Source organism: Balearica regulorum, chromosome 9, assembly GCF_011004875.1.
Source record: "Balearica regulorum gibbericeps isolate bBalReg1 chromosome 9, bBalReg1.pri, whole genome shotgun sequence".
Taxonomy (NCBI): Eukaryota; Metazoa; Chordata; class Aves; order Gruiformes; family Gruidae; genus Balearica; species Balearica regulorum.
In genome coordinates this window covers 11271413-11299211 of record NC_046192.1, presented here as the reverse complement: position 1 = coordinate 11299211, position 27799 = coordinate 11271413, and the positions used below count along the sequence as shown (strand labels likewise).

At 42.1% G+C, this 27799-nt stretch overlaps 1 long non-coding RNA gene across 2 annotated transcripts; it reads left to right on the top strand.

Moving 5' to 3' along the window:
* LOC142602994 (uncharacterized) lies at positions 1 to 24440 on the top strand. Of its 2 annotated transcripts, none has more exons than XR_012836863.1 (4): positions 1 to 172; positions 1963 to 2041; positions 2948 to 3137; positions 23800 to 24440. It is a non-coding gene; the product is annotated as an uncharacterized LOC142602994 (long non-coding RNA). The 2 variants fall into 2 exon arrangements; XR_012836864.1 differs by lacking the exon at positions 23800 to 24440 and adding an exon at positions 23174 to 23411.
* The last annotated feature ends 3359 nt before the right edge of the window (positions 24441 to 27799 follow it).

Genomic DNA, 27799 nt, shown 5'->3' with positions numbered 1-27799 from the left:
TCACAGATTTCTCCCCTGTAAGCCTTAGTTGCTCACTCTGCTTTGATTTTCCATGTAGGAAAGAAGAGGTTGCCATCACCTTCCTCCTGTCTCAGTTCCTCACCTGTTGGTCAAGGACAGCAAGACTCGCACTGCCTGCTTCCACTGCTACCTAATCTGGCAACATTTCAGGGTAGGAATTTGCATTATGTCTGGTGCGCTGGCTCTTGATCTCACCTGGGGTTTTGGGGCACTACCTTGACACAGATGAATTTAATGGCAACCACTGTGTTATGTATAACTTGACAGAGCTTGAGCATCCTCCAGCCCTGCCCAGAAGCACTGAGGAGCCTCCCTGTGTGCTAGAGTACACATTTCTTGATGTTGCATGCACTTTTGAAAAACATTTCTGTGACAGAAAGACCATCGGCTTTTCTTTTCAAACATTAATATCAAAATAATATTTCTGAGACACATGCCTGAGAAGTGGTTATGTGGTCATTGCTAATATTTGGATGTTAAAGTGTTTCTCTGAGAACTGTCTTCATTCTTCTGCAAAAGTAGCTGGATGAACTTCCCACTTTCTCACTGCACAACTATGCATCCTGCCGTAAAACAGAAAGGGGAAAGAGCACCGGCAGCTCCTGTGCCTGCTGAAGCGTTGCAGCTGCTGCAGGCTGCTCATCCTCAACTGTTGCCACGGAGCCAGGACAGCCTGAGAGACACAGGGTGTGAGAACAGAGAGATAAAACTACTGTACTCCCTTGGTGCTCAGTAATGTCTTTTTTCTATTTAGATTAATGTCTTCCAAGCATAACCAGTGGGTTTGTATTGCCATATAGGGCAGTGTCAAGGAGCCATGTGGTACTGAGCACATTAAGCAGTCTGCTTAGCAGAAAGCAGGGACAGTGCCTCTAGTTGAATACTAAATATTAAGGGAAATAATATATGGATTTGCTGGATTTGAGGAAGTCTGTAGCCCATTTTGTGGATAAAAGTTACACAGAGGCTTTCAAACTTTGTAAAATCATTTCAGCCAGTGCAGGAACAGATATGAGAGCAAAGCCTCCAAATGTATCTATACGGTCAATGAGCCTTTTGGAGCCCAGACAAGGGAGCTCGGGGGTGCCAGGCCCCCGCCGGGCAGCAGCCCCCACAGAGCTGCCATGCACACGTGCCAGTGCCCGTGGCATCCTTTGCAGGACTCCAGCTGATTTTAGAATTGGTTGTACCTTCAGAAAAGATCAACATTTTTGCATCTCCTTGGTGTGCTCTGCCTTCTCATGGAGCTGGGCTTTTGTTCCCAGTGCAGTGAAAAGACATGAGGAAAGATGAGTGTTCCCAGCTGCTTCTGGCCTCCTTCATATTTTCTTTCCCGCTGCTATTTATTCTGCTCCACTGCAGAGCAGTGTGCTGACTCTCGGGTTTAGGGAGGTGCACACTTAGCACCCACGTGCACGCCACGGAGCCTGACCCTGTCTGGCGCTTTCTGCCGCAGCAGAGACTGTAACTGGAGGTTGGTCTCTGGCGTGTGCTCCTACCTACCCCTCGTCAGCAAAGCATGGAGTAGACCATGAGTATGCTGATCTCACATCTTGCGCTTGCTGACTGAACAGGTGAAATACTACAAACCATATGAATTTGGGGCCACTTTGTAGTCTCCCTGAAAATACTTCTCAAAGGTGTAAGTGACTCCATAAGCACACAACAGTGGAAAACCCAGATTAAGATGTGATGTGAACATCACAATGAATTAAAGCCTAAAACCCATGCTGTGTGTCCATGAGGACTTCACCAAGGAAAACTTTGATTTTCCTCTGTAGATTTTTCTGCATTCTGTTTAAATACACTCTGGCCACAATCTGCCTCTGGTTGGTAGTGTGATACATGCTTTGGAAAGGCTTGATGTTTTTTGGAAGCATTTATATATTTTGACTTCTAGTTTTACAATTCAATAAATATTTTAATTTCTGATTCACTTAGGTCTGGTTCTAACCCAACCTGAAAGTCTCTAAGCCTCAGGAATGACCTTTAATTTTGAAAGAATCCCAGACTTGGCAAGGTAAGAAAAATGAAGCTCTCATTCAGCATAGGAAGGCAACATGTTTGGTTTGTAGTTTAATATTATTCTTTCCAAACAGCTTCTCAACGAGTGTCTTTGGTTGTGTATAACAAAAGCATTTCTGGGTCTAAGCATAGTAAAGCTTTGATTGAGTAAAGCAAGAAATGTCATTTATGGTAAGCTGAAAGTCCCCAGACCCTATACAGAAGAAATGTGCATAATTTACTGAAATAATATGAATTCCTCAAGGTGGTCAAGGAACTTTACTGAATTTTCACACTCTCTGCAGTCCATCGAGGCACAGAAAGAGCAGAAAGACAAAATTAAAATAAAAATTGAAAGGAAACAAACTTAAAGGCAACGGGAAAGGTATGTATGAAAGAAGGCAGGAATAAAACTCTGCATTAATTCTCTCGGAATACCCTTTTCACTCCGTGCCTGGTTTGTTGGGTACCTGCTCCAGAATTACCTGCATTCATCATCAATAGTATTTGGCTGGTCATGGGAATTCTTTTTTTCTTTTTTTCTTTAATAAAATATAATGCTTTAACATGCTGCAACTAGAACAGTGAGCACACAATTATGCAGTTTTATTTCTTAAAGTAATGTCATTCTGCTCTGAGAAATGTGGCTGCGTAGCACAGCCAGTGTTACATTCTTCTATGACAGTTTAATGATTAAATGAACTATCTGTATGGTATCCCGTGAATTTGATCATTTATAGATGATAATGCTGAAAACAGAGGTAATAACTAAAACCAGTGGGTCAAATCAAGAAACTTGAAGCTCTTTATTCTTCCCAAGTGCATTTTAGTTTTCTATTTTTGAGGCAAGGTATGAATACACACAAACAATACTGCTGATGCAAGCAGACTTGGTGTTAAAAGCAGTTTAAATTTTGCACAGGTAATTTCTTCTGAAGGATTTCCTGGGCAATGTCTTCTGAACTCGGAGTCTCCTTTGCCACCAGCGCAGCATGTTCCCACTAGGAATTTGGGTGTTGCTGGTAGGCAAGGATGACACTGGACAGCTCATGACGGCTCCTTCCCAGTCTGCAGAGCTCATCCTTCTCGTCACTGATGCTGCATCACACCAGGTTCGTATGAATCATTTTCTCATGATAAAAGCAATCCCTGAAAGGATGTAGTGCACATTTTATGAGTGTGTACCCAAATTTAGTCGATGAAGAGTTTTCTTCCAAGAAAAGGACAGACTATTGAAATAATTTTAGGGTGTTACATACAGAAAACTTTATGTCATTATTCGGTATTTCACTGACCACATACACCCAGAAACATGATTTCATGGACTTTATTTTACAAAGTAGCCAATGCAAATATTACCAAAGAAATGATACTGAAACTCTTGCAGGCTGGGAGTCTGTGCGTTTCCACAGGGCCCATATGGCACAGAAATCTTGGCCAAAAACTCTGGTGGAGAGAGGGAAGCCCGCTGCAGAGGTGAGCAACTCTTCATGTCTGCTTAGCCCTCTTTGCTGGCCAGCACTGATAGGGCTTCGGGGGTCGCAGGGGGTATTTTGCTAAAATGTAATGGAGACCACCATAAGAAACTATGGTGACATCTGACATACCTCGTAGATTGCAATTGGTGTTAAGTCCTCTTTACCAATGCCCTTCCAGCTGTGTCCTCATCCACTGCTACCACAATTTGTCCTAAGAAGTCCATCTGCTTGCTGAGCTTCAGCTCTTGACAGTGAAGTGATGTTTCATTATCCCTGCTCCATTTTCCTAACAGTCTTCACTGACACTGACATACTGTAGAGCTACCTCAAAACTATTTTAACTATATTACTTTAGGTAATTTACACTGCTAATCCTCTTTGGGTACTTTCTATTATTTAAATATGTATGGCTTAATGAATGACAGAAGACAATAAATTCTGCATTGCTGCTGGTACCAAAACTGTCACCTAAGAATTCAGTATATCCTTCAGCTGCTGATGCACTGCTGAAATGCACACAAAGAAATCAAGTCACTGCAACTAAGTCTATTGTCATGAAGCTCAACCTTTCCAATCCATTTCTCAGTGAATCATTATTAATTATGTGAAGCGGCCAATCTTTTGTGAAAATTGCATAGAAAATGTAGTAAGATATAACAAAATCCTGACATTTTATTTTCTGTCGGAAAGTATTATTTATTGTAAATGTTACCAACTTAATGAGAGCAGATGGGTTTACCCATTTAGCTGCATAATCCCAATGCCAATAGTCTCCAGTTCCACAGTGGTTTCAAACCCACCCCAGAGAGCGACCTCCTGTAAGTGAGCAGGATTGGTGCAGGGTTTTTTTTTTCCCAGTAGTACCAGTAAGGTGTACCTTCAAATTTGATGGACCATGAAGAGAGACAGTGAGCCTTTGTATTACAATAGATCAGTGACACAAGCTCAGGAGTGTTTGTGATGGGCAGGGATTTAAGCATTCACAGCTAGTGAGCAGGTCGAATGTTGTGAGACAAGAATCTGTCAAGCTGTGTATCTGACCACATGGCCAGTATTTCTGGAGTTCAACTACAGGTGTAAATTATATTTCCTAAATTTCCTATTCAAATGGAATAACTTTTTTTTTTTTTTTAATAAAAGAAATTAATAACCAAGGCATGCAAATATGCAGGTCTTATAATGTACATGCATCCCTGGGTAGAACATCTTATTCTTTAGATGCCTCTGCAAAGAAAAAAAATAAATTAATTGGATTAAAGCCAGCAAGATTAGTATTTCTACATAACCGTGATACACCCCCCGCAACCCAAAACTCAAAAGGAAGACGTTACATTCAGTTACAACTCTTTCTGAAGAATGGATTGTGGTACAGACAAGAAACCAGTACTGGACTTATTAATAGGATTATTTGTTATTTGCTGATGACCATTAACATTGTCAGCGATTTGCATAAAGACGACGACTCAGCTTCCTCTCCTGCAGAGACTACAACCTGAATCCATCGTTGGCAGCACACCGCAGGCATTACACACTAAATTCAGCACCATGGTAGATAAATATCCAAAAGGTTAAGAGGTTTAGTTAGGATTTTATCTGCAGCATATATTACCCTTTTTAACAAGATCAGGTGCCTTTTAATGTAAACAAATAGACAGACTTGAATACTGGCCCATTAGAGGTGATACCTCAGAGATCTCCTCAGGGTGAGCTTGTTTCCCCTCCTGCAGACAGCTCAAACCAGATAGTGGAATGAAAAAACCCAAAAGAAAACATAAATTACTGACAACAGAAGAAATTTGACAAGGCTGCAGTCTCAGCTTGGGGATTCAAACTGGGTCTTGTTTTCTCTTAATTAGTTTGACATTTGTGGCTGAAATGACCTAGAACAGGATGAAAAGTACAGGGGGACAGGACGCAAAGGCATGTTTTCCTTCTGTCTCCTGGGTTAGCGGCTCCATGAAGACTCTCGCTCCCCCAACGGGAATGACGTGAGGATGCCGGCTGGGCCAGCAGCTGTGTCCTTGCACCCTGGGGCTGCGGCGGGGAACGCCTGCCACCAGCTCACCCACCAGACCCAAACCGGCGCATCCCTGGGAGGAGGATGAGGGAGGGAGCGCAGCCTGCGGGTGCACACCACACCGCCCACCCTTGCATCCCATCCTTTCAAAGCCTGGTTCTTTTAATGATTCTCTGCTCTTTTAAGCTTTGTCACAATTATTATGCACCCGCTCCTCACTCATACCACTTGTGTCCGGCGTGATAGATACGTACTGTTATGCCCCAGGTTAGGAGTTTAGTACTCTGCCTCCGCTGCTGCCAGTGATACATCGTGTGCCAATGGTCTGCTCCGGTTGGATTGCTGCCCTCTCTTGTCCTACGGCATTTCTGTCCTCTCTTGCCCTTTTCCCCTCTCCCCCTTCGCCCACCTCCCCCCCCCGTATCTTCTTCGACTCCATTTCAATTTTTAATCCCATTCAAGGAATCAATGAATGACCTGCTTAATGTATGGCTCACCCACCCTTCATAGCATTTCTTTTGTACTATCATGACAACCATATACAAAGCCTACCTCACCCCAGTGCCTGTCTGTAAGCTTGAATCAATATTTCTGTGTGAGACTATTGTTTAGGTTGTAATATATTTAACTTTTTTAAATAGTTCTATATTAACAGGCATTCATAAGGAAAGGAAAATGTTTTTGGTACTCATCTGTCCACTTTCCTAGCACAGTTTTAGAGCTCCTTTTAATAATCATTTCAAAACAGTCATGAGATCAGGAAATTTTTTTTCATCTCGGCTCAACTTTTATTGTGGAAACCAGCTGGCATTTGCAGCAGTGTATCAGTTGTGCCTTCATTAAACTCTGCAGCCACTCGTAATCCATTTTTCATAGCCTGACACAGATAAACAATACAAATTAGGGACATAGATCATCTAAATTCTTACAGAAGATGTGATCTTATTTCTAAAAAAAAAAGATAAATAGACTAACATCTGTAGACTTGGTAGAAGGAAGATACCTAAGTCTGGATTTTTCCAAGAATTGCATGTCCCAGATGAGTAGCATTTTCCCATCTTTAACTTTGAGCATGTAAATGCCTTCTGAAATCTCTCTTGGCTTCTCTCCCTCCTCTAGCCATCTTCAGGCTTTTATGTTCTTTGTTTAGCACCTAAACCTGAAATGTCTGATTTCTGAGAGTGCAGCTGTGCTGGTACAATAGCCACTGCAAGTGCTCCAGGAAAACAGTTGCCATGGAATGTTTGAACTCGGCTTTTGACAGCTATGCTTGAGTATGTTGCTACCAGTGTTTATCTGAATGGAAGCTCCATGGTCTCAGGTATTTCCTACCATGAGAAGGAAGAAATTCTGCAGAGCACTCTGGGAGGCAGGGTTTGTGCCCCAGAGATGGAGCTGTCTCAGAAACATCTTACGCATGCCAGCAGCTCGCAGAGGCTCTGGTGCCCCATGGGCAGCCCAGTGCTTCCTCCAGTGAAGGCTGGTGCGTGTTTGGGGAGGAAGGGGGGGAGTGTCGGGTCAGGCACAGGTGGCTGCTCTCGGATGTCAGCACCTCAGGTGATTTTTCTGTGACAAGTTCTTGTGCTGTGAAGGAGCCCTTGCTGCTGCAAACAGATGTTTGCTCTTGTTCAGTAATGGCTGCTAATAGAACGGTCTTGTGGAGACATTTAGGAACCAGAGGGGACTCTGCCTTGGAGGCTGGCCCTGCTCCTCCACCCTCAGCACTGGCTTCTTGCCTGCTTGCAGGAAGAGGAGACAAGGCTAAATTCCTTCCCTTTCTATGGTATATGACAGACTGGCTTTGGACAGAACGACTGGAGCTCTTCATACTGAAAAATGGTGGTGGGCAGTGCATGGAGGATGATGACTGACAGCATTGGTGCAAGGTAGCAGAAAATGCGCTCTAGTGTGAGATCTCCCATTCGCTTTGCTTCGTTTTGCAAGATGAGGCAAAATGGGAGCGGGATTAAAGTAATGATATAATGACTTCATTACTATAGGTGGTATGAAGAAAAGAGGAAGAAAGAAAGAAAGAATAAAAGTACTTTCTGCAAGTCTTGGGGAATCTCATGTGCTAAGTCAGTATTTATTGGCCCAGGTATGTGTGGAGGTAAACAGCAAATGCAGAGATCTGCAACCACTTTGAACAGTAATGGTGGAAAGATTTTAACTAACTCTTTCAGATAAGTTGCCAAGTCCTACACCCATCCTATGGCTTTATCTCCACAATCATGGGTGCAGCATTGCATGCTGGAGACCCCATATCAAATCTGTGATGGAAACAGTTGTACTTCAAAAGGCAATCTTTGTTGCTCTCCAAAAGCAAAACTGAAGTGCTCTGTGCTCCCCAGCCCGGAGCGCTTTCTTTACAACCTTTGTCAGAAACAAACCAGCCAGTGTTTCCGCTGTTGGCCCAGATCGGGACATTAACAAGTAAACTGCTGATTAATACTTCAGCTGTAACAGCACCAGAGGTTTTCAAAGCAACAGTAAAGTTATTTGAGAAGTAAAGTAGAAAACCGGCAACAAACCCCAAAGGGGGACAGTCGCTTGGAAGTCTGCATTCCCCTCTGCTCCTAGCTGCATTTTATTTGGAGTTGTTTTCTCATCAGCCCTGCTTTGAATGGCTGGTTATGCGATTATTGCAGCCTGCCAACAGCAGCACAGGATATAAACGTGTAGATTAGTTTGTGGCATTTTCCTCTTAGTTCCGCCGTGTTCTTGGTGGCTTCAGGTGGAGGGGCTGTTGATATTTAATAAAAGAATTGGCATGTGCCCAGCAGCGGCTGCTGTTCTGTACGCTAAACTAGTAACTGCTCAGCGTTGGCAAGCTCACAAGCAGCACTGTTTTGGGAAATGCAGTAAGAGAAATACTCTAACATGCACAGTCTGCCATTCTCTTGACTTCAAAGGGAGCTGGAAGCTGCACAACCCTGCTATACTTCCACATCACTCCTGAAAAAGCAAGACAAGTATCATGCCAACAGGAGTGGATGTCTTTGGAGACAGCAAGAAGAAGGAATGAAAGCCAGGGCCCGATTATGAGAAAGTTATACAGGGCTGGCAAGGCTGTAACACTGCATTCAGTTGTGACTTTCCCAGGTTCAAGTATCTCTGAGGGTTGATCAGCCTGGGGTGTGCAGAAAAAAGTCTGTGATCCATCCACTGTTAGCTAATTTGTTTCTGGAAAGTAATTACAGAACATTTAGAAAAGTATTCTGTAATATTATGATGGGCTTCTATTTAAATAAAATGAGTTTAAACAGACTGGTGAATGATGGAGTATAGTTCTGCATTGCTTTTCTTTATCCTGAGCAAAGTATGGCTGGCAGTTGTCCACAAATCTATATTACTTTTAAGGACATGGCACTTTTCAGATTGGGGAAAATTCATTCAAGTAGTTTCATACTAAGGACCACACTTACAGAAGTATCTTATTCTTTTTTTCTCCCCCCCCTCCAATTTCCCATTTCAAAATGCAGTTCCTAGGTTTTGCTTTTAGTGGCTGCATGGACTGGCATTCCTTCGACTCAGGCTTGTTTTAAGATAGATCATGTTACTCAGCATCTGCTATACTTTCTAATAAATACTCACCTGATTCAAATACATACTCACACACTGTAGAGCTTAAATTCACTTTCCTTTCCTAAATTCTGTTTCAATGAGCAGAGAAATGAACAATTATATTGTGTTGAATTTAGCTCACGATTTTCTGCAGGCTGGCTATCTCCTAGATTTCTTTCAGAACCAGCCTGCACTATGTATTACCTTGCTGTGGACAGCTATACTAGTCTGCCTTAAATCTGTGAGGGCTCAGTGAGCCAGAAGAAAATACTTAATATTCCTTGATATCAGCACATGCCAAGGGGGTCATTTTTTTTCAGCCAAACCCTGTCTTTTACATTCTCTGATATAGCACAGAAATATGGCAGTTAATATACAGGTTTTTATCTTGGCTGAAGGCCTCTTAAAAATGATACTCTTATCTGTTATCCATCAAGGAGTGTCAGAAGCCAGATCCAAAGTAAGCAGATTTTTGAAGTTTGCCTTCTTTCCCTCCAGAAGTGATCCAGGGCTTGAGGACATGCCAGATAGTACATTAGTACTTAGTTTAAAAAAAAAAAAAGTATGGTTTTTATATATGCATGCAGATATATAAAATGCAAGCATAATCTGTATATATTATATAGTTGCTACATAAACAAGTATGAAGGACCTAGACATGAAAGCATTTTCTTTTTTAATGCTATAAACATAGTCCTACAATTCTTTTTAATATGTATATTTTTTATCAGTGCACTGAAGAACTCTTTTCCACTATATATTTCTTTCTCCTAACAGAAGCAGATTTTTTTTATTTGTCCAGCCATTGTCTGGTGCAGTAATATGACTCATCCCCAAAATCCTGGGATATAGAGTAAATCATCTGCAATCCACATTTACAGCCATTCATTCTCAATAACACAGTTCCAGAGAGCTAATCTCTTTTTCTTTTTTTTTTAGGAGAAAGTGAGTGTTTTCCTTTGGAAATGTCTTCACTGGTCATTGAATGCCTTTCCTGTTCACTTCTGAAAGAACACAATTAAGTATCTGATTAGATCTGTCAGTGCAGTCAAGAGCAGAGGAGGAGGAGAATGGCAGGGCAGAAATACCTTTCTACAGCAGCAAATGGCTCATTTACTCCAGCGATCCAGCAGCCACATGATGCTGTTAGAACAATCAACCCAAGCAAACCCTGAATGATATTTTAAATTTTCTTTAATTAATGATATTTTACTTTTTTCCTCAAAAGGAAAAAATTGTTTGCCAGCTGGGATAGTTGAGATACTTTCCTCTGCCTGTGGGGCTGGCTTTGGTTAGAGCAGTTCAAGGAACAGAATTTGCTGGCCCGGACAAATATTGACTCCTGGCTTTTCCCTGCCCCCAGCCCAGCTGTGAGCCCTCTGTACACCCTTAAATGGTGGTGATGGATTCCAAGGACTGTGGCATGAAATCCCATGTACGGCTGCTGCACTGAGCTCTTTAGCTCAGGGCCATATTTTAGGACTGAGCTGAAAGGGGTGGGTTGGTTTTGTCTGCCCTCCCTTGGCTTACACGTCAGTGAATTTGGCCCAGCTCTTCCTCCCCTGGCCAACAGCCACTCTCAGTCACCGATATTGAAATTGATATCACCAGGAGCTATCTCCAGGGAGCTCTGGAAGGAAGGATGGCCGTGTGTACCAGGGCAATAGTAACCAGCATTGCTCCCAGCGTCCAGCTGGGATTGCCGGCTGCAGCTTTGAAGCCAGTTGGTGAGGACGTGAGGCTTGGTAAGGAAAGAGGCCTAAAGGAGCCTTTAATTATGCTAGAATATTTTGCTGAATAACAAAACTAATAAGCTGCTTTGCAGCATTGAGGTCCTATGTGAATCCATAAGAAAAACCCCACTCATTTTCTTCAGGGTCAAGATGGAAATGTGACTCCACAGCAAATCCCATACTGAAATCCTGTTTATTTAATTACTGCAACTCATCCTTAAGGCTGAGATTATGTGTCCAAAGATGTGCTAATGTCCACTGTTATTTTCAGAAGAAAACCTTTTAAAGGTTCTTCCCTTCTCTTCATAATGCAATGACATTCACATCAATCACAACCCAAAACAAAGGCAAGACTTTGGATGAGGTTACTTTCTGCTGTTTGCTGCAGAAGACAGCAAAGCAGTCCTATAACCCATATTTTGGGGGTGGCTGGGGTTCGGGGTTTTTGCTTGTTTGCTTACTTTTGGAGGCAGTGATCTATAACAGCCTGAGAACTATTGAAATACATAGTCACACTACAGCGATCTTGTCAATACAAATTCATTGTACCAAGCCTGTGGGTAAAACTGCCTTTGCTAAATAAGGAACTGAAGAAACAATACCCCCAGAATTCTGCTAGATTCAATAATATGCAGACTTTCTTCCCAAGAAAAGTGATATGATCATATCAGGCAACTGTCTATTGATTTTCTGGTGATGCTGAAGGAAGGAGGGTCACAATAATTCTGTATAAGAGTTACAGAGTGGCTTTCTAAGTGGTTTGGAACTTGTAGCAAACCATTACTAATACTTAATATCTATAAATAACATCATTTCTTAGTTTGTTTTGAATGCTGTTGTGTCTACCTTCAATATCTTCATTAATTGCTTTAGCTGTTCTAGGGCAGTTTACATATGTACATGGACAACTATTTAATTACCTTTGACATGTGCTGTATTTATGCATTACCTGGGTATTGCTGAACATTTGTATATGTTAGCCTCACTGCATATATTTAGGTTTAAATTACACTAGACGTGTGTTTGAGGTCTCTGCAGTGTGAGACACCGAGGAGGAATTGGCCCATAGCAAGGTACTTTTAAAAAGTGCTGATCATCACAACGGTTTGTTAAGCACTCTTCAGACAAATATGCAGACACTAAACAGATTACTGCATCTTCCTCGGACAAATGTTGCAGCTGTTTGGAAACATGCAGCAGCTGTATGTGATCCTTGAGAAAAGGAAGCGTAGAATCCTCTTCTTTTGACTTTCCATGACATTTAAAGCAGGCTGCATAAATTACCCATGTTGTGCTGTTATCATTGCATAGACATTAATAATCTTCCATTTCCAAAAATGCTGGGAGACTTTGTTGACAATAAAGTCAATAGCCTTTGTTCATTTCGGGCATTGCAACATTAGCAAACTCGTAACCTTTCTTGCTGTATTGATGTATTAACGATAAAGATTTGATCACCTTCTTAGTCATTTTAGGTGGTTCACCCACATCAGATCTTACCTGTGCAAGTACGAAATGCACATTGAAAAAAACCACCTGTTGGGATGCTTAAATTCCCATCAAAAAAAGATATCTGGGCGTCTCTTTTCAGTGGTGCCCAGTGACAGAACAAGGGGCAACGAGCACAAACTGGAACACAGGAAGTTCCATCTCAATATGAGTAAAAACTTCTTCACTTTAAGGGTGACAGAGCACTGGAACAGGCTGCCCAGAGAGGTTGTGGAATCTGGAGGTATCCAAAACCTGCCTGGAAGTGATCCTGTGCAACATGCTCTAAGTGATCTTGCTTTAGCAGGGGGTTGGACTGGATGATCTCCAGAAGTCCTTCCAACCCCTGCCAGTCTGTGATTTTGTTATTATGTGATCTCAGTTTCTCCTGTAGACTGGGCATATGATTACCCAAGTCCAGAGAGTATCCTGCTGATCAGATAGTTTCTCCTATCTCCCACTTTGCAGAGGGCCTAAAACAGCTCTTTTATCAGTCGCATTTTTCTCCACAGCTCCATGAGTATTTAATATTGTGACAAGTGGAGCAGTGTCAAGAGAAGAATGTCTCCTTACAGACAGGTAGTCTTCCGGTACCCATTCTTCTGCTGAATCTTCTCCCTTTTTCCCCGATAAAGTCAGATTAGTCCTGCACAAACCATAGTAAGCAGTTTCTCAGCCCAAGCTCTTTGACAAATGCACAAGCTGATGTCATTCCCCTGTGAAACAGGAAATACCAGTCCAAATGCCCGTGTGAAATTGTGTATCAGAATTACTCAGAATGGGATTTTCCATATCCTAGTTAAGGGGTCTGATCAGTGGGCTGAGAAATGAAAAGAACAAAAGTTTCACTGCCGCTTCCTATAAGAGCGTTAGTCTGACTGATGCCCCCATATTTAGGAGTGGTTTGGTAGCTGTGGCTCCTGCACAGAAGGTCATGTTTCTCTCCGGCCTGGATGTAGGTCCCAGCCAGATGCTTCCTTTGGTACAGCAAACAAGCTGACGTAGGGTACTGCTTTTTTGTGGACCATGTTGTTAGGCACGTTACTGTTCCCATGTCTGGAAACTCTCTCATGGCCATGGTAGCAAGGTAGCACGATACCAAGATAGGGGTATTGCAAGGCTGAGCTTAAATTTCACTAATGGATCTAGAACCTCCTTCTTTCACATTATTTCCATGTTTCTTTTATCAAAACCAAACTGTGTGTTGTGAGCAACAACTTGTTATGGTTGAGTAAATGAAGCATAGCGGATTTTGATAAGAGTTAATTATTTTGGGGAGACAGATGTACATCATCAGCTTTAGATAGTTCAAGGGACAAGGGAATTAACAGGATGCCTTATGAGGTGGATTAAATGTACCCATCAGAAATTATTTTTTGCATTTATTACAGTGTGTGAGCAGATTATCAGGACTTTAATGGTATCTAGATCTATTAATCAATTTAATGTTCACTCAAGATGATCAGGAGGAGGAACGTAATAGTCATTTCTGATTTAGTATTAGTCAAAAGTTGAATGCTAAGGTCTGATAATTCTTTGAATGGGACCTCCCTTTGCTAGCTAGTTAGGAGACATTGAATTTCATTAAATGGGATTACTGGGTCATGACATCCACTGTATTGTGAACAGCATTTGATCAAGGAGAGTACAATGAAATAACCTTCAGACAAGGTTGTCAACACACAAAGACATCTTAAATGAAAACCACTTTACTATGAAGCGAAGCCAACAACCTTCAGGCAAAATTTCCTTTGTAAAAGAAAGATCCTTAACTGCAGACTTACAGATCAGGTTCAGAACTCAAAAAAAGGCTTCCATTTTTTGTGTGACAAATAGACTATGCCACATGGGCTCAATACAGAGAACAGCGTGGAGGTGGGCTCTGCCTGCTAGGCTGAATAGACAGCATTGATTCCTAACTCCCAGTGTGGATTTTGTACGGAAGCCATGGGTTATACTTGTTGCCTTTTCTGCCAAATCTGGGGTTGGCCCTCCCCGCTCTGCAGACCACCATTGTACCTAAAAGAAAGCAGGTGAAGGGACAAATAACCTATTACAAAAAGAGTAGCAAACTATTTCCTGCCAAAAATGCCTGCTCCATCAGACTGAACTACTTCATCTTCTTCAAAGCTGGCAAGGAGCCGGGAAATACTGGTAACCATCAGTGAATGGGTTCATAAGTGTTAAGGAGAAGATTAAGTTGAAAGTCATTTGCTATGAGATCATGAATTCAGTTATGGACGGTAAACTGTAGTGAATGCCCACATGAGTGCCGCAACACCCAAGCCACCACTTAATCCAAGTGTATAGGGGTTCCTGACTGTTCCTAAGGAAACGGTGCCCAATGCTGGCTCACCGCTCCCATCTTGCAAACAGTTCATGAAACATGGAAACAATTCCTGTTGCCTCCTCTGATCCTGTATAACAGCTGCTTGTGACACAGCTAGGTACCTTGGCTGCTCCTTTCTCCTGGCTTGCTTCTACAAAGGCGGAAGGCAAAAGAGCTGAGAACAGAGAAGGGCTGGCAGCGGTTCAGCTGGAGTCCTGGTGGGCCATCAACAAACACTCTGACCATGTCTCACTACAAGCAATCAGGTGTTAGATGAAGCCATAAAAGTGTAGGCATATTGCTAACACTGAGACAGAAGTGATCAAGACAGGCACCATTGTCATTACCTGGTATATTACCTAATGCAACACTCAAACTTTGCTATCACTGCGGTTTTGGAATAACGGCAAAGTGGATTGCTAGAGAGGTGGTGGTGCTGGAGGGAAGGCTGTGCCTCAAAGAAAACTGCAATCCAGATTGTGAGAAAAGATTAGGCAATGCAATTTAATCATCTTCCAGAAAGTGCGTGCAGCAGACTATGGCTGATTTTATTGGATGGAAGTGTTCAGGGCAGTGTGTCAAATGGGTGCATTTCAGCCATGTGTGTCACTGATGGACTCAGAACCCAAAAGTTCACTGGTTGTTCTGAGCACGTGTGAGGGGAAATAATTTGAAACAGCATAAAAGTGGACAGTAATGAGGTGAGGGATAGGGAAAATACGTAATGAAATGTTAAAAGTCTGTTACAAGTGATTTTTCTGATAAAGTGTCCCATTTAACAGTTCTCCTCAGATACAAAAAAGAGAACGAATGAAGTGTGTGTAAGGAAGACTGAAGTGAATCAACTGGCTGAAACACTGAAGTGACCTAAAGCACTATTTGGTTATGCATTGTTCCTTATGCAATGGTTTTATTGGCAAAATACTCAGGGAGCAGGTTACTCGTCCTCTCTATGGTAGTTCTGTACAACCTGGAAAGCGATGAGCATGATGCTGGACATTCTTTTATCGCAGTAGAAGAAGGAACCATGTCATTAATACAGTTATCATTGTGCAAGTGTAAGCTGGAGCTAGTTTATTACTTCTGATTTTTTATTTTTTTTTTTAAAGATCCTATGAAGTCATCCAAGGGTTCTTGAAAATTAGAGAAAACAAAGCAAAACCCTAACCAAACAAAGCAGTCAGGTGGAGTGAATGTTCAGTGTGCCTGGACCGGGCCCATTTCAGTTCAAGCATCTGGTCACTGGCTTAGAAAAAAATACTGAGAGAAGAGTATTAATTAGTACATCTATTTCTATCTAGCGCTTCTTTACTTTTCATCCATGCAGCCTCAGAGAAAACTGTGAGAAAAATGTGTAACAAACAAGGACGCTGGGGCTCTCAAAGATGTGCAATTGCAACTTTGCTTATTCCATGCAAATTTCTAGGAACTGAGGAGGAAACCCTTTTGTAAGTGGAAGCCATAATGTCAAACACAGCTGTTTCATGTCACTTTTTAGTGTGCAGTACCAGCCTCAATTTGGCATGAATGTAGTTATGTCATAGGCAACACAGAAGGTGAAATCACTCTTTCAAAGGCGAGCCTTTAGAATGAAAACATTTTCAGTTTACTGCAACCCAGAAGGCATCACGGCAGTAGCGAAGCCCTCTGTGTGACATCCTTCCTCCTCCGCTGCGCCTCGGGAAATCTGAAACCGTTTCTGTAAAGAATCTGTGACTGAACCTGGTTATAAAACTCATTGGAGGGAAATGCAAATGGCTTCTCATGTGCAGGAACAAAAAGAGGAAAGATCAATTCATTTCTATGAGACACAGCGATGGATCATGGTGTGACACACTATTAGGACTGCAAAGGAATAAGCTCCTCTTAGTTAGCATGGATTCAGCGATTATTTATGACTGTTAACATCCATCACCAAAAGGGCAGAGCAGTGGTTTTGGTACTGCATCATTACTGCCTGTTAGAAATGCACAGGTGGAGTGGAGAGCTGTCTGAAAGCAGATCAGCATACTGGCGTTTTGGACTGAATCTTCTCTCATAGCCTGGAAAAGCATTGCGTAAGAAACCTTCATTAAACTTTGAGAGGGTGAGCTGTGACATGTGAAACAGAGCCACTTGTCTTTATAGCATATGCTAGGAAATACTGACACAAAGAGAATAAATACTCTGCATAGCCCACATTTCTTCCCTTCTCTGTCACCTGGCCCCTTTTCCAAAGCACGTGCATATATAAAAGGGCTATTCCAGGGCTGGCAAGGGACGTACTGAGAGAGGTAAATCTTCAGTGAAAAGGTAATGATTTGGCACAAAAGTTAACCATAGCTCACTCAGGATCACTGCCCTGCATCCCAGACCAGCTCAGGGTCACGGCAGTAGAGTAGTGCAGAGGATGAACATATGATGGGCTGCGTACGCTCTGTCACGCTGTGAGGTTAGCACACAGGAGGCAAAACAAAAACAACTTTTTGTCAGTTTTAAACTCCAGTGAGTGCTTCAAAACAGGGGTGCAGATGTGGGGGCCTCAGCATGTGTAATTCAGTGTAATTTTAGGGAAGTCAGTGTTAGTTTACTGTAGCCAAAGATTCAGCTCCTAGTAACAAATGTTGGAAATTGAAAGGAAAAAAATCTGTTTAAAAAAAACCCCCAAAACCTGCATCAACACTTCCAAATTAAAAGACATTATTAGCATTGCAATAACCTCATAACCTTTTACATCAAGTCAAAATAACTTCCTTTTGCAACAGCAAATGATCTGCCCTTTCTGGTATTACTGTGCTTGCCATGTGCTCCCTGTCACTTGGGACGAGGATACAGCGAGTGGAAAGACGATGGCTCGGCACAAATGACTCAGCCAGGGCTCATTTGTAAACTGACAATTGTGTACTGGAAAACATGAAGAGGAAACAAGAGGAAAGTTTGTTTGGGAAACTGTGGGAAATATCAGGAGTATCTGGTGTGACTGTTACGTAACACGTGAGTGAGATGCTGTGATTTCTGGGCGATGCCTGCAATGCCCTAACAGAAACACTGAAGAACAGAACGTCAAAGAGAAAAGACACCGTTAGTAAGAGGAGAAACAAGTAAAACCCTAAAAAACTTGAGAATTCAGAGGATACTATAACAAATATATAGAGGATACTATAACAAATCACTGAAGAGATTATGTGTAGGTATCGAACCCAAGAAACACAAGAAATGAGCGTCACACCAAGAAAAACAGTTCTCCACACTCTCAGTTCCTTTCTATGAGAGCTTTGGTTGACTCTTTAACACGGGCTAGCTATCAGAGTGGACCAAAGCCTGCCTCGCTCCCTCTGCTCCCTGCCTGCCTCCCACAGCGCGGGGCAGGAACACAGAGCAGGCACGCACGTCTGCTCTGGCTGGGCGCTCCCTCGTCCTGTCACCCAGCAGTTCTGTGTGGGAGATGCAGCCGCCCCTGAGTCAGGTCCCCGTGGGGACTGCACTGGGTGGTGGGCTATTATACAAACCAAACCAGAACAAGTTTCAAAAGAAAAGGAAGGAACTGAACATTTCTATGTGTAACAGGGTGGGGGAAGTTTGTCACTGGGGTTACTTGGGAAGGCTCGGGCTTGGGTGAATGTGAACACTCAGGACCCGCAGGGGTGCTGGTTGCCAGCTGCGATATTGCAAGTGCTCCCTGTTCAATGCTCTCTTTTGCATACAATAAGAAAAAAAAAAGATTTTTGTGGGGTAAACATGAGCAATCAGAAGAGATATGGTGCCTCTTCCCTTTCAGTACCTACTAGGTGAGGTCTTTGGCTCTGACATGCAAAATGTGTGTCAGATACCCTTCAGGGCTAAGGTATTCTAATGTGCCACAGAGAAGGTAAGGCAAGTCAAAGGTTTGCTTTCGTATTGAGGTGTGCTTTCAATATAGTTTTACCTTTTTTTTTTTCTTCTTCTTTTTGCTCATGTGCTACAATTAGCTGCACAGCTAAGCTGCAATAGTGGTAGAAATCAGCCAAAGGTACATCTGAAATAGTCCCAACAGGGGAGAGAAAATGCCTAGATCTACATAGTATTAGTGGTGTCAGTCAAAACCAGGAGCATCCGAAGCATGTGCAATGAGTGGCCTTTTCTGTTTTGCTTCTAAAGTAGAATGAGGCTCTATTTCTGTCCTGCTAAGCTCAAAAACAACCCTTAAACTTTAAGCAAGGCAGAAATGAATTGCTGCTGAGCTGCTGCATTGCTGCTGAGTCCATGGTTCAGCAAAGCAGATATAAACACTCTTAACACAGGTGTGTTGCCTGAAAGGTAAAGCAAATGGTTTTAAAAAAACTCTCAGCTTTTATTTTCTTTGAAAATCTTTCCAAATTTGGGGCTTAAACATCATCTGTGAAAGCTCATTTCAACCAAAGTTGAAATTTTGGAGATGTTGAACACAGGTGTAGGAAAATAATAATTTGAACGTATGTAGACAACAGCTCCATCAGCCCTCAGGTGGGTCTCTGTGGAGCAGCTGTCCCTCTGGCCACATGGCATCGTGGCTATGAGAAGAAGTAAACTGCAGCGATTGTCTTGAAACTGGATTTTTATTAGTAATAGGGCTAGTTTCATGCATCTAATCTGCTAGGGAATGAGTATATACAGTCATACTATTTTCTCTGAGTGCAGCCTTTGTATTGAGAACCTTTCTGTGAAAAAAACCCTCTTTGATTTGACCTTTCTACCTCTTGCCAATAAGAATTCCCTTATAATTCTCTCAGCCTGTTTAACCCCAGTATACCCCTAAGGACTTTCTGGAATGACCTCTTCTAGAAAGCACCTCCCAAGGTGATCGTCAGCTGTAAATCAAATTACATTTGAGTTCCATTATTTCTATCTGAATTAGAGCTAAGTGACATTTGCAGCACTGATTTACTCTAATTAAGTGCAGCTTGAACCAACGACTGAGTCACTACTCAGGCTCCATTCCTGAAGAAATTTATGACACTGTTTTCTCAAGATGGAAATTGTAGCAGACAGTAACAGATGTTTAAATTGCTCTTCTTCTGCAAAGACCTGTGCATCCAGATTAAGTGCTGAAATTTTCTATCTATCTCTTTTTCACTTGCTTGGCTCCCGCTTGCCTTTAATGATCAGAAGAATTTTCAGAGCTGATCCATCAATGACTATGCACACACCATAATTCAGCAGCACTACACTATTGCTTTTATCAATATTTCTGTGGTTCTTGAATACTCATAGAATAAAAAGTTCATCTTGCAATTACTCTGAGTAGATAGAGAGGGTTAGTCATGGCTAAAATCTACTTTTTTTTGTGGCTTTGCAGGTCATTCTTAATGAGCTGATAGCCTTCCTAAGCTGATGACTTTAAAACAATAGTACTTTACTGCACGTTATGAATCCTGTGCAAGCTTCCTCTGACTCATGCCATTCCATGAATACTTAATGGACATTTTATTCAGAAAAAGGAAGCACACGAGTACAATTTCAGCAGAAACAAATGATGTTTGGTGCCTATTTTATAAGACATATTCTCTTCGTAAAGGCAAATCATAAAATGATTTATTTTCCCACACTGCCAGTGTTCTACTATTAGATTTTTTGCTGATGGCTGATTTTGATAACTGGCCGGTATGGCCATTGAGCTAGACTGGGTTAGATTTTTCTCCTATACCATACCCATGCTTAAGGGGCCATTGATGCTCTAAGTAAGGTTTGGTGCCACTTTCACTAAACATGATGGCAGCAGCTCTGTCCTATTCTGTTTTACAACTAAGCAAACCCAAAAGCTGGAACTTCACAGGATCTGAGGGGAACAGATGAGCAGGAGAGGTGTGGAAGGGAAGAGGGAAGCACTCGTCACATTGTCCTTCTCCTGGTGGCACTGCAGTGGGTGCACCCCTGAAGTGGGTGCTGCGGGTTGGGAGATGCTGCTGCACCTGCAGGTCACCCCATTGCTCCCTGAGGGGCTGTGCACCTTTGGCTGGGTCATGGGCTTTCCCAGCCTCTCAGTTTGCTCGTCTGTAGATCGATTTAATACTGCTATGCCACAAGGACATTATGTGAGTTAAGTAATTCATTAACTCATCTCTTTAAGCTCATCAGTGAAACCCATTACAGAAATTACAAAGTATTAATCCTGAAGATGAAAAATGCTGTGCCTGGCTGCATCTCCTGCTGCTCGTTGTCCTTTCTTGCCTTCTTTCCAGTTTTACTCTGTTTGAGCTGTAATACATTTTGAAGGGTGCTCGAGAGCTGGCCTCTGTCTGAGCAGGTCCTGTGCAGCCAGTTCCCTCGCTGCATTTATCTGTGTCCGGCAGTTACCACACAGGCTCTCACCAAAGCAATTCACTGAGAAAAGTGAACGGTAAAGATTGAGAGAGCTGTTTGAACTGACGTTGGGTCAGTCGTAGAATTTACTTCTTGTGAACAGAGCTGGCTTTCCACCAACCGAGCCTGTCTGAGCAGAGCATGCAGTTTTCTTTGCTGTTTTGTGGCAGCGAAGATGCGCTACAGCTGCGATGGCTCAGGCTGGGGCCTCTTTTATGCCACCGCTGCCAATTGTGTCAGACGCTGTGCGGTGGTTTTATGGTGTGGATTCCCCAAACCACCAGGGACTGAGGAGAGACCACCAAGCTTGTTGCACTTATAGCTATTTCAAAATTAAATTTTGATCTTGAAGTAAAAGCTTAACCTAATCCACTCAGCTCTGATATTTTTAAATTTTTAATTTTTTTTTTCCTTCAGGCATGCCTTATCACCTGGACTGCTCTGCACAATCCATCCCTGGAAAACTGAGTCTTGCTCCCTGACATACACAGATTTTTCTCCAAGACAGCTTTTCATAGATGCTTGGTTTGCTGTTACTATGATGATTTTGCAATCTGTACCAATTTAGTCTTTTGGACTTGATTCTGTGAAGTCTTGCACAACCTCAACACCTACTCCCATAAGTGGCCAGAATTAGAATTACTCAGCATGTCAGGCATTAGTACTATAGGTTCTCAGTCTAAGAAAATATTTGGAGAAGAAAATACAGAATGAATCAAAAGAAAGATCAAGGGAAACTGCTGCCAGATAAATGCAGACAGAATTATGACTGCTAGACAGTCGTCTTTCCAGTTTCTAAATTTTATCTAGACCATGGTGATAAAGACAGACTATCATTATGCGTGCCAGACTTTATGTATGTCTTCCGTTAAAGTGTAAGTTTATACTTTCAGGATGGATCCTGAAGGTGCCTGATGCTTAATCTTAGAAATAGTTCAACGGAAATAAAAATGCTCAGGAAATAAAAGACAAATGATCTTTCCCAAACATTTTTTTGTAATTTGATCGTCCCATGTAAACAAGAGACAATACAACCTTCTGGGACTCTTGTTAGCCAACAGTCTCCAAACTGCAATGAAAGAAGGATTTCAAAACTATTTCACAATTGTGTTTGGATGAAACATGTGTTTACTGTATGTAAATGAACGAGACATTCTGTTCTTTTAGGATTCATCAGATCCTCACTGTGTTAGCTGGTTTGGCATATGCAGGAAAGTGGTCTTCTTCAGAAGAATGGACAGACAAATAGTTGTTTTTCACTGGAGGTTTCCAGACTTTACAAAAAAAATATACTTAAGCACAATTTTTTTGGCTCAGAAGTCATTTAACTTGATGCTCACTTATTTTGCTAGCTAGAAATAATGACAAAATAAGTTATTTAATGAAAGAGGCGTGGAATCTGAATTTCCTGTGACAATAAATCACTGTTGCATTGTTCACATTGTAAAGCAACATGTACTCAAAATGTGACTAGTCCCAACAGCTTGAAGCTGTTGATTTTTCTGCATGCCAACTTCCTTCAATAGTGTGGGTGCCTGCATACAGCCAGTCCGTGGCATGGCACGTGTGCCAGCAAGCATCTTTCCAATTAACTAAGCGAAAACCCAGGATCCATTGCAGATTGGTAAGTCACGCCTTTACCCAGCTGTTTGTGTGAGGAAGCCCCGTAGTTTTATAATTTATTTCTTTGCTTTCCTGGTCACTGTTAGGATATCATTTGCTGAGTTATGGAGGTTTCACCACTGTGGTGGTAGTTTACACCTTGGACATTTTACCTGGGTGCAGAGGAAAAAAAAAATCCCTCTAAATGGGACTGCAAGTCCATGGGGGCCAAAAACTTCTGCTCTTTTGTGAGCCTTGTTGCAAAGAATGACTGCTGCGGATCAGAGTCTGGGGCACTGCCACGGGGGTGAAATAAAGAGCGTGTTATTGTTCTTCAGCCTCCTCTGCATTGCTGTGCAACCACCTCCGCTGTTGATAGCAGAGCTCCAGCTCAGGCATACGTGTTCACCTCAGCTGGAGCAGAGGATGTGCCTCATGGAAACTGCTGATGGATCTGTTTATCTAGGCTAGCAATGGCCTGCTATAGTGTTGAGGAACAAATGTGGAGCTGGATAGTGATTTATTGTTCCCAGGCCAGAAAGAAATAACAATTTCATGTGCTCAGACTGCTGACACTAAGCTATAACCTGCAAAATTTCTCAGTCTGAGTTGGCTGTTGTTCTCACCACCATTCCTGCAGGTACCCTGGTCTGGCTGGGCCATGCTTGACTGAAGGCCACAAGGAGCAGGGAGGGACAATGGCACAAGTCATCCCCTGCCTCTGGGCAGAGGGGCTTGTCCATAACGCTGCTACTGGCTGTCTTAGTGAGTAACTGCTTTTATCACTCTCTTTCATCCTCATAACATGAATCTTATGACTTCAAACAAGTTCAAGATGATACAAGCATGTCTATCATGAAATCTTGCTCAATCTCATGAAAAGAGGGGGTTGCTTTGGTTCTAGCTGTGAATTTTTAAACTGTTTAGTTTCTTGCCCTGCTCCAGTCCCACGCTACTGGTGTTTCTAGTGAGGGAAAAATGCAACCTTTGTGTTTCCTCTTACAGATTTATTGCCGGGATGGTCTGCTCAGCAATCACAGTTTGTAGCTACACGGGCATCTTTTCCCTGTTTGATCTCTCTAAATCTAAATGTCATCTGAATCCGTCAAAATACTGTACAATTACCAGTCCAGCTGTGTTTTTGTAGTAACTCTCAAATATTGCACTAAGGAAAAGTGTTACAAATGTACTGACTCCTAGCACAGTCCGCCGTTACCATTTATGAAGTGTTAAGGGTATTAAGCTTCTGCACCATTTTCTCCCCAGGCATAAAGCGACTGGTTTTGTGAGCTACCGAGTATCAATTCCTGCTGGAGTCAGTGGAAGTTGAGAATCCTCAGAACCACAAAGATTTTGGAGTGAAGACTACGGGGCAGGTTTGATCAGGAGGGCCAAAGCAAGGTTGTTCCACATCCCAAAAAGTCTGAAAAATCTCACATTTACAGCAGGCCAGCCTCTTGGAAATATTAGATGCTTCTACAAGAATATTTCAATTTGGCTGACGAATGTGCCTTTGAAGCAGGTCTGATCACCTTGGCCTGCTGTGCTCGGGTTCTCTCTGCACAGTGGACTCGGAGTGCATGGCCTGGGTTCCTTCTGGGTACACCTAAAGCAGAAGGCGGCTCCAGGAGGACACCCGATGTACTCCAATAGCTGGCTGGCATTCAGTCCCTAGGACCAGCCTGCCGTTAAAGTAAAACCCCTGAGACATGTAGAGCATGGTGTTAGGTCCTCACCACTAATTGCTTTGGTCTGTGTACCCACAGCTGTTGCTTCCCACTGGTGCTAATACAGTTATTGCCAGCTGTAGCGTGAGTTTCAGAGATGCGGAGTGTTTGTATTTGCCACTGAAAGCACTTGTAGATGCTCATCATTTTTGTGAAAATAAAAAAGGATGCCCACATTCCTGAAAATTGTATGTCCTGTGAAGGATGTCCAGCTTTTAAACCTGCATAGAAATTTAGTTCTCTTTCGGTTAATAGAAGAACAAAATCTGAGGGGAAAAATAATTCTCAGCACCTCTCTTTTGTGATGCATCTGAAATCTGGATTTTTGTTTGACAGGTTGCAGTACTTTGAAGTCTGCAGGTTATTCTGGACTATTTTTTTCAAACTTATTTTGCTACTTATTTATTTGGCTATCTAGAAATCCAGCACGACAGTGAAAATCTTTTCAAATAGTAAACATAACTAAATACATAATCAATGCATCATTAGGAATGCTAAGAAACCTTCTTCTAGCAGCTCACAATGTAACCTGTTTTACTTTCATATGGCAATACAGGACTGAGGCTACCCAGGAGAGTACAATTATTTTTAAATAACATGTGAATACTTGTTTAGCCATGCACTGGGCAGATGCTATGAGCCTCAGATCAAAACTGAAGCAGACTTGAAAAATATTTTTTGACATTACGACGCAGGGATTAATACCAATAGTTACAGATAGATACTTTCCATACCTTCCAGCCTTTGAGTAGCTCTGTTTTTGAACACACACTGTGCATCTTTTAGAAGAAGTTAACCTTGGGTTTGGTATGGTTTTATTGCTCCATACCTTGTGGCGGCTCCCTTCCATCTCTCTATTCCTATCAGCCTGCCTCTTTTTCTGTGCATTATATTATGCACACTAGAATATGGAATTTGCAGTGTCTGGCTATCCTGAATGTCTCCTGCTCTGCTGCCATATATTCTGTTCCTTTACATATTCTAGGTGTTTTGAAATCTTTTACCCACAAACTACATAAGCCAGATTTGGGGATTTTTGGGGGGATTTAGGCTCAGCCTGCCTTGCAGACTTGGAGGATGGGGCCCGCAGCTTGCAAGCAGCATGAAGTATTGCTGCTGGAATGCCAGCACACCACCTCCTTCATGGTCCCAACTACTGGAGTAAATGATCTGAAATTGTTCTAAATTAAATGTTCAGCATAAATGATAGTACAGTTAATTATTAGACTGACTAGAGGAGGCTAAACCACAGAAGTTCTAAAATTAGCTTTACACTTTTCAAACATCCTAGCCGGGCTGAATTTCTCAGGCGAAGGCAGGACTGGTGGGAGGCTGTTATTCAGGAGGCTCATGGGTCTACATGGCTGCTCATTTCCTACAGCTCATGTGCCCTCGCTGGCCCCCTACTACCATGGCAGAAAAGGTGTTCCCAGATACTGGATAGAGTCTGGTGTAGCTGATAACGTAAGCCCATTTTATGATACAAGTTGTATTCCATATGTCCTCTGTTGTGTCATGTATTCGCAGGGAATATGCATCAAAATGTAATGTCTGTACAGATGTATAGAAGGAGATTGTAACTATGGAACAGGCCTATTGCATCTGTTGATCAGGGCCATGCAAACCCAAGCAGCCAGTTTGGATGTCATACATAATCCAGTTTTATAGGCATGTGTGTAGGACGTATGGCCCCTAAGGCTCAGCAATCTGCCGCAACACAGCGGCTGGTGGCTGCAGTGCAGGCTGTGCCTCTCAGAGGAGTCCGGAGCCAGCACAATGCGCCTGCTGGTGGCTCTAGGGCAGAGGCAGGGTACTGTTACCCCAGACAAAACAGCATGGCTGTGTTGATTCATGACCATGATGCATCCCTATACACCTATAGACATACATCTATATACATACTCCATGTAATTTTATGAACTTGTCAGACACAAGAGTGAGGAGGCTGTTGGCGGTGGGGATGGGGAAGAGACGTGGAAATAGGTCGTAAAAGAATGGTTCAACCTATCCACATCAGACGATGTGAAAGGGGAACTTGCCGCAGCGTAGGCAGTGGCGACATCTGCCAAATGTGCACTATAAAATCATGCTGAGACTGCTTTCCCAGAAAAGCCCCAGCAAGTCACTGTCTCCTGACTGGCTCCTTGTCCTCTATTAGTCATAAATAGTGAACCTGAACACAGTAATTGGGATGCAGGTTTGGATGAACAAATACATCAGCGCTATTTGGCAATTAGAGAAAACCACAATGTCGTTTTAGCTTTTAGCTGTTGTCATTATTTATTTTCATAATCATTCTTACTCAGCTGTTACTTTTTAATCTGGACCCTTTTTTGCATTTTAGAATTTGTTCAAAGTCCGCTGCTTCTAAAGCTATAATTAGGCAAAATCGCCAAGTAGAGAATTGATGTAAAAGCAAGTAGTTCTGAAATATCAGTGACTGTAGCCTACGACAGACAAAAGTACTATGCATTTTAGTCAATCAGTCACTTTAATTGATAGTTGCTAGCCCTTATTTCAAAAATTCAGTGAAATGAATAACATACAGTTATTCTGACCTTGCAAAATAAATAGCAATGCCCTGAAGACACACTAAAAACATATAAGGAAGTAGAACTATTTTCTCTGTTTTAAACAACATTTCATTCAATGGAAAAAAAGCCAAGGAATACATTTTTCCAGATGATTTAAGATGTAGTATGCTGATACTTGCTTTCCAATAGCAATAATTAAAATAGTTTGCTTGTGTAACCAGACTGTAGACATTATTTCCACTGTTAGCCCATGCTTCTTTAAGAAGCATTAGTTGCTAAAAAACTGCAGTTCCTTTTGAGCACAAAAGCGTTCGCTTTTTCAGGATTTGTGCAGGGACTTTTTCCCCCCTTTTGTTCCAAAACCTACTACCAGGATGGTAATTAGTGATTAGTCCACACAAGAAAGTTCATCTCAGAGCTCAATATGTAAGTCCCCTATGTTGAAAGTGCTTTTATTCTGAAGTCTTCTCAGAGTGGTTTAAGGAAACAGGCTACAACATCTTGGGTCTTCAGTCAAGGCTTCCCTAAAGAGCAGAAATATGCTCAGGTATAATTCTTCAGTTTGTATCTCTTTATCGATAGCAGTGTTTAAGAACAATTCCTTAACACATAGTTTAAAAATCATTGCTTAGACCCAAATGGAGGCTCTTCTTGATTAAGGAGCACTTTGCAGGCTCTAGATCTGTATTTGATCCTCTCAGTTTAATTCGACTGGCCATTTGCCATTTATATATTTAAATAAATAAATAAGAATCTGTATAAAGATGAATCTCTGCTGTGATGCAGAGCAAAACAATTGTATTGCTTTAGTGCAGGAGGCTGCATTCGTGCTCAAAGACTGAATGATGCTGCTGCTTGGATGAATAAGCAGATGAGAAGCATTTCAGCCTATGCTCCATTAGGAACAGTGGAAAGAGACACTCACTGAATTTGGAAAGGCAGAAATAAGAAAAAAATATATTTATTTTTTTTCCAGCATTCCAGTTTTTCAATAGAAAAATATAC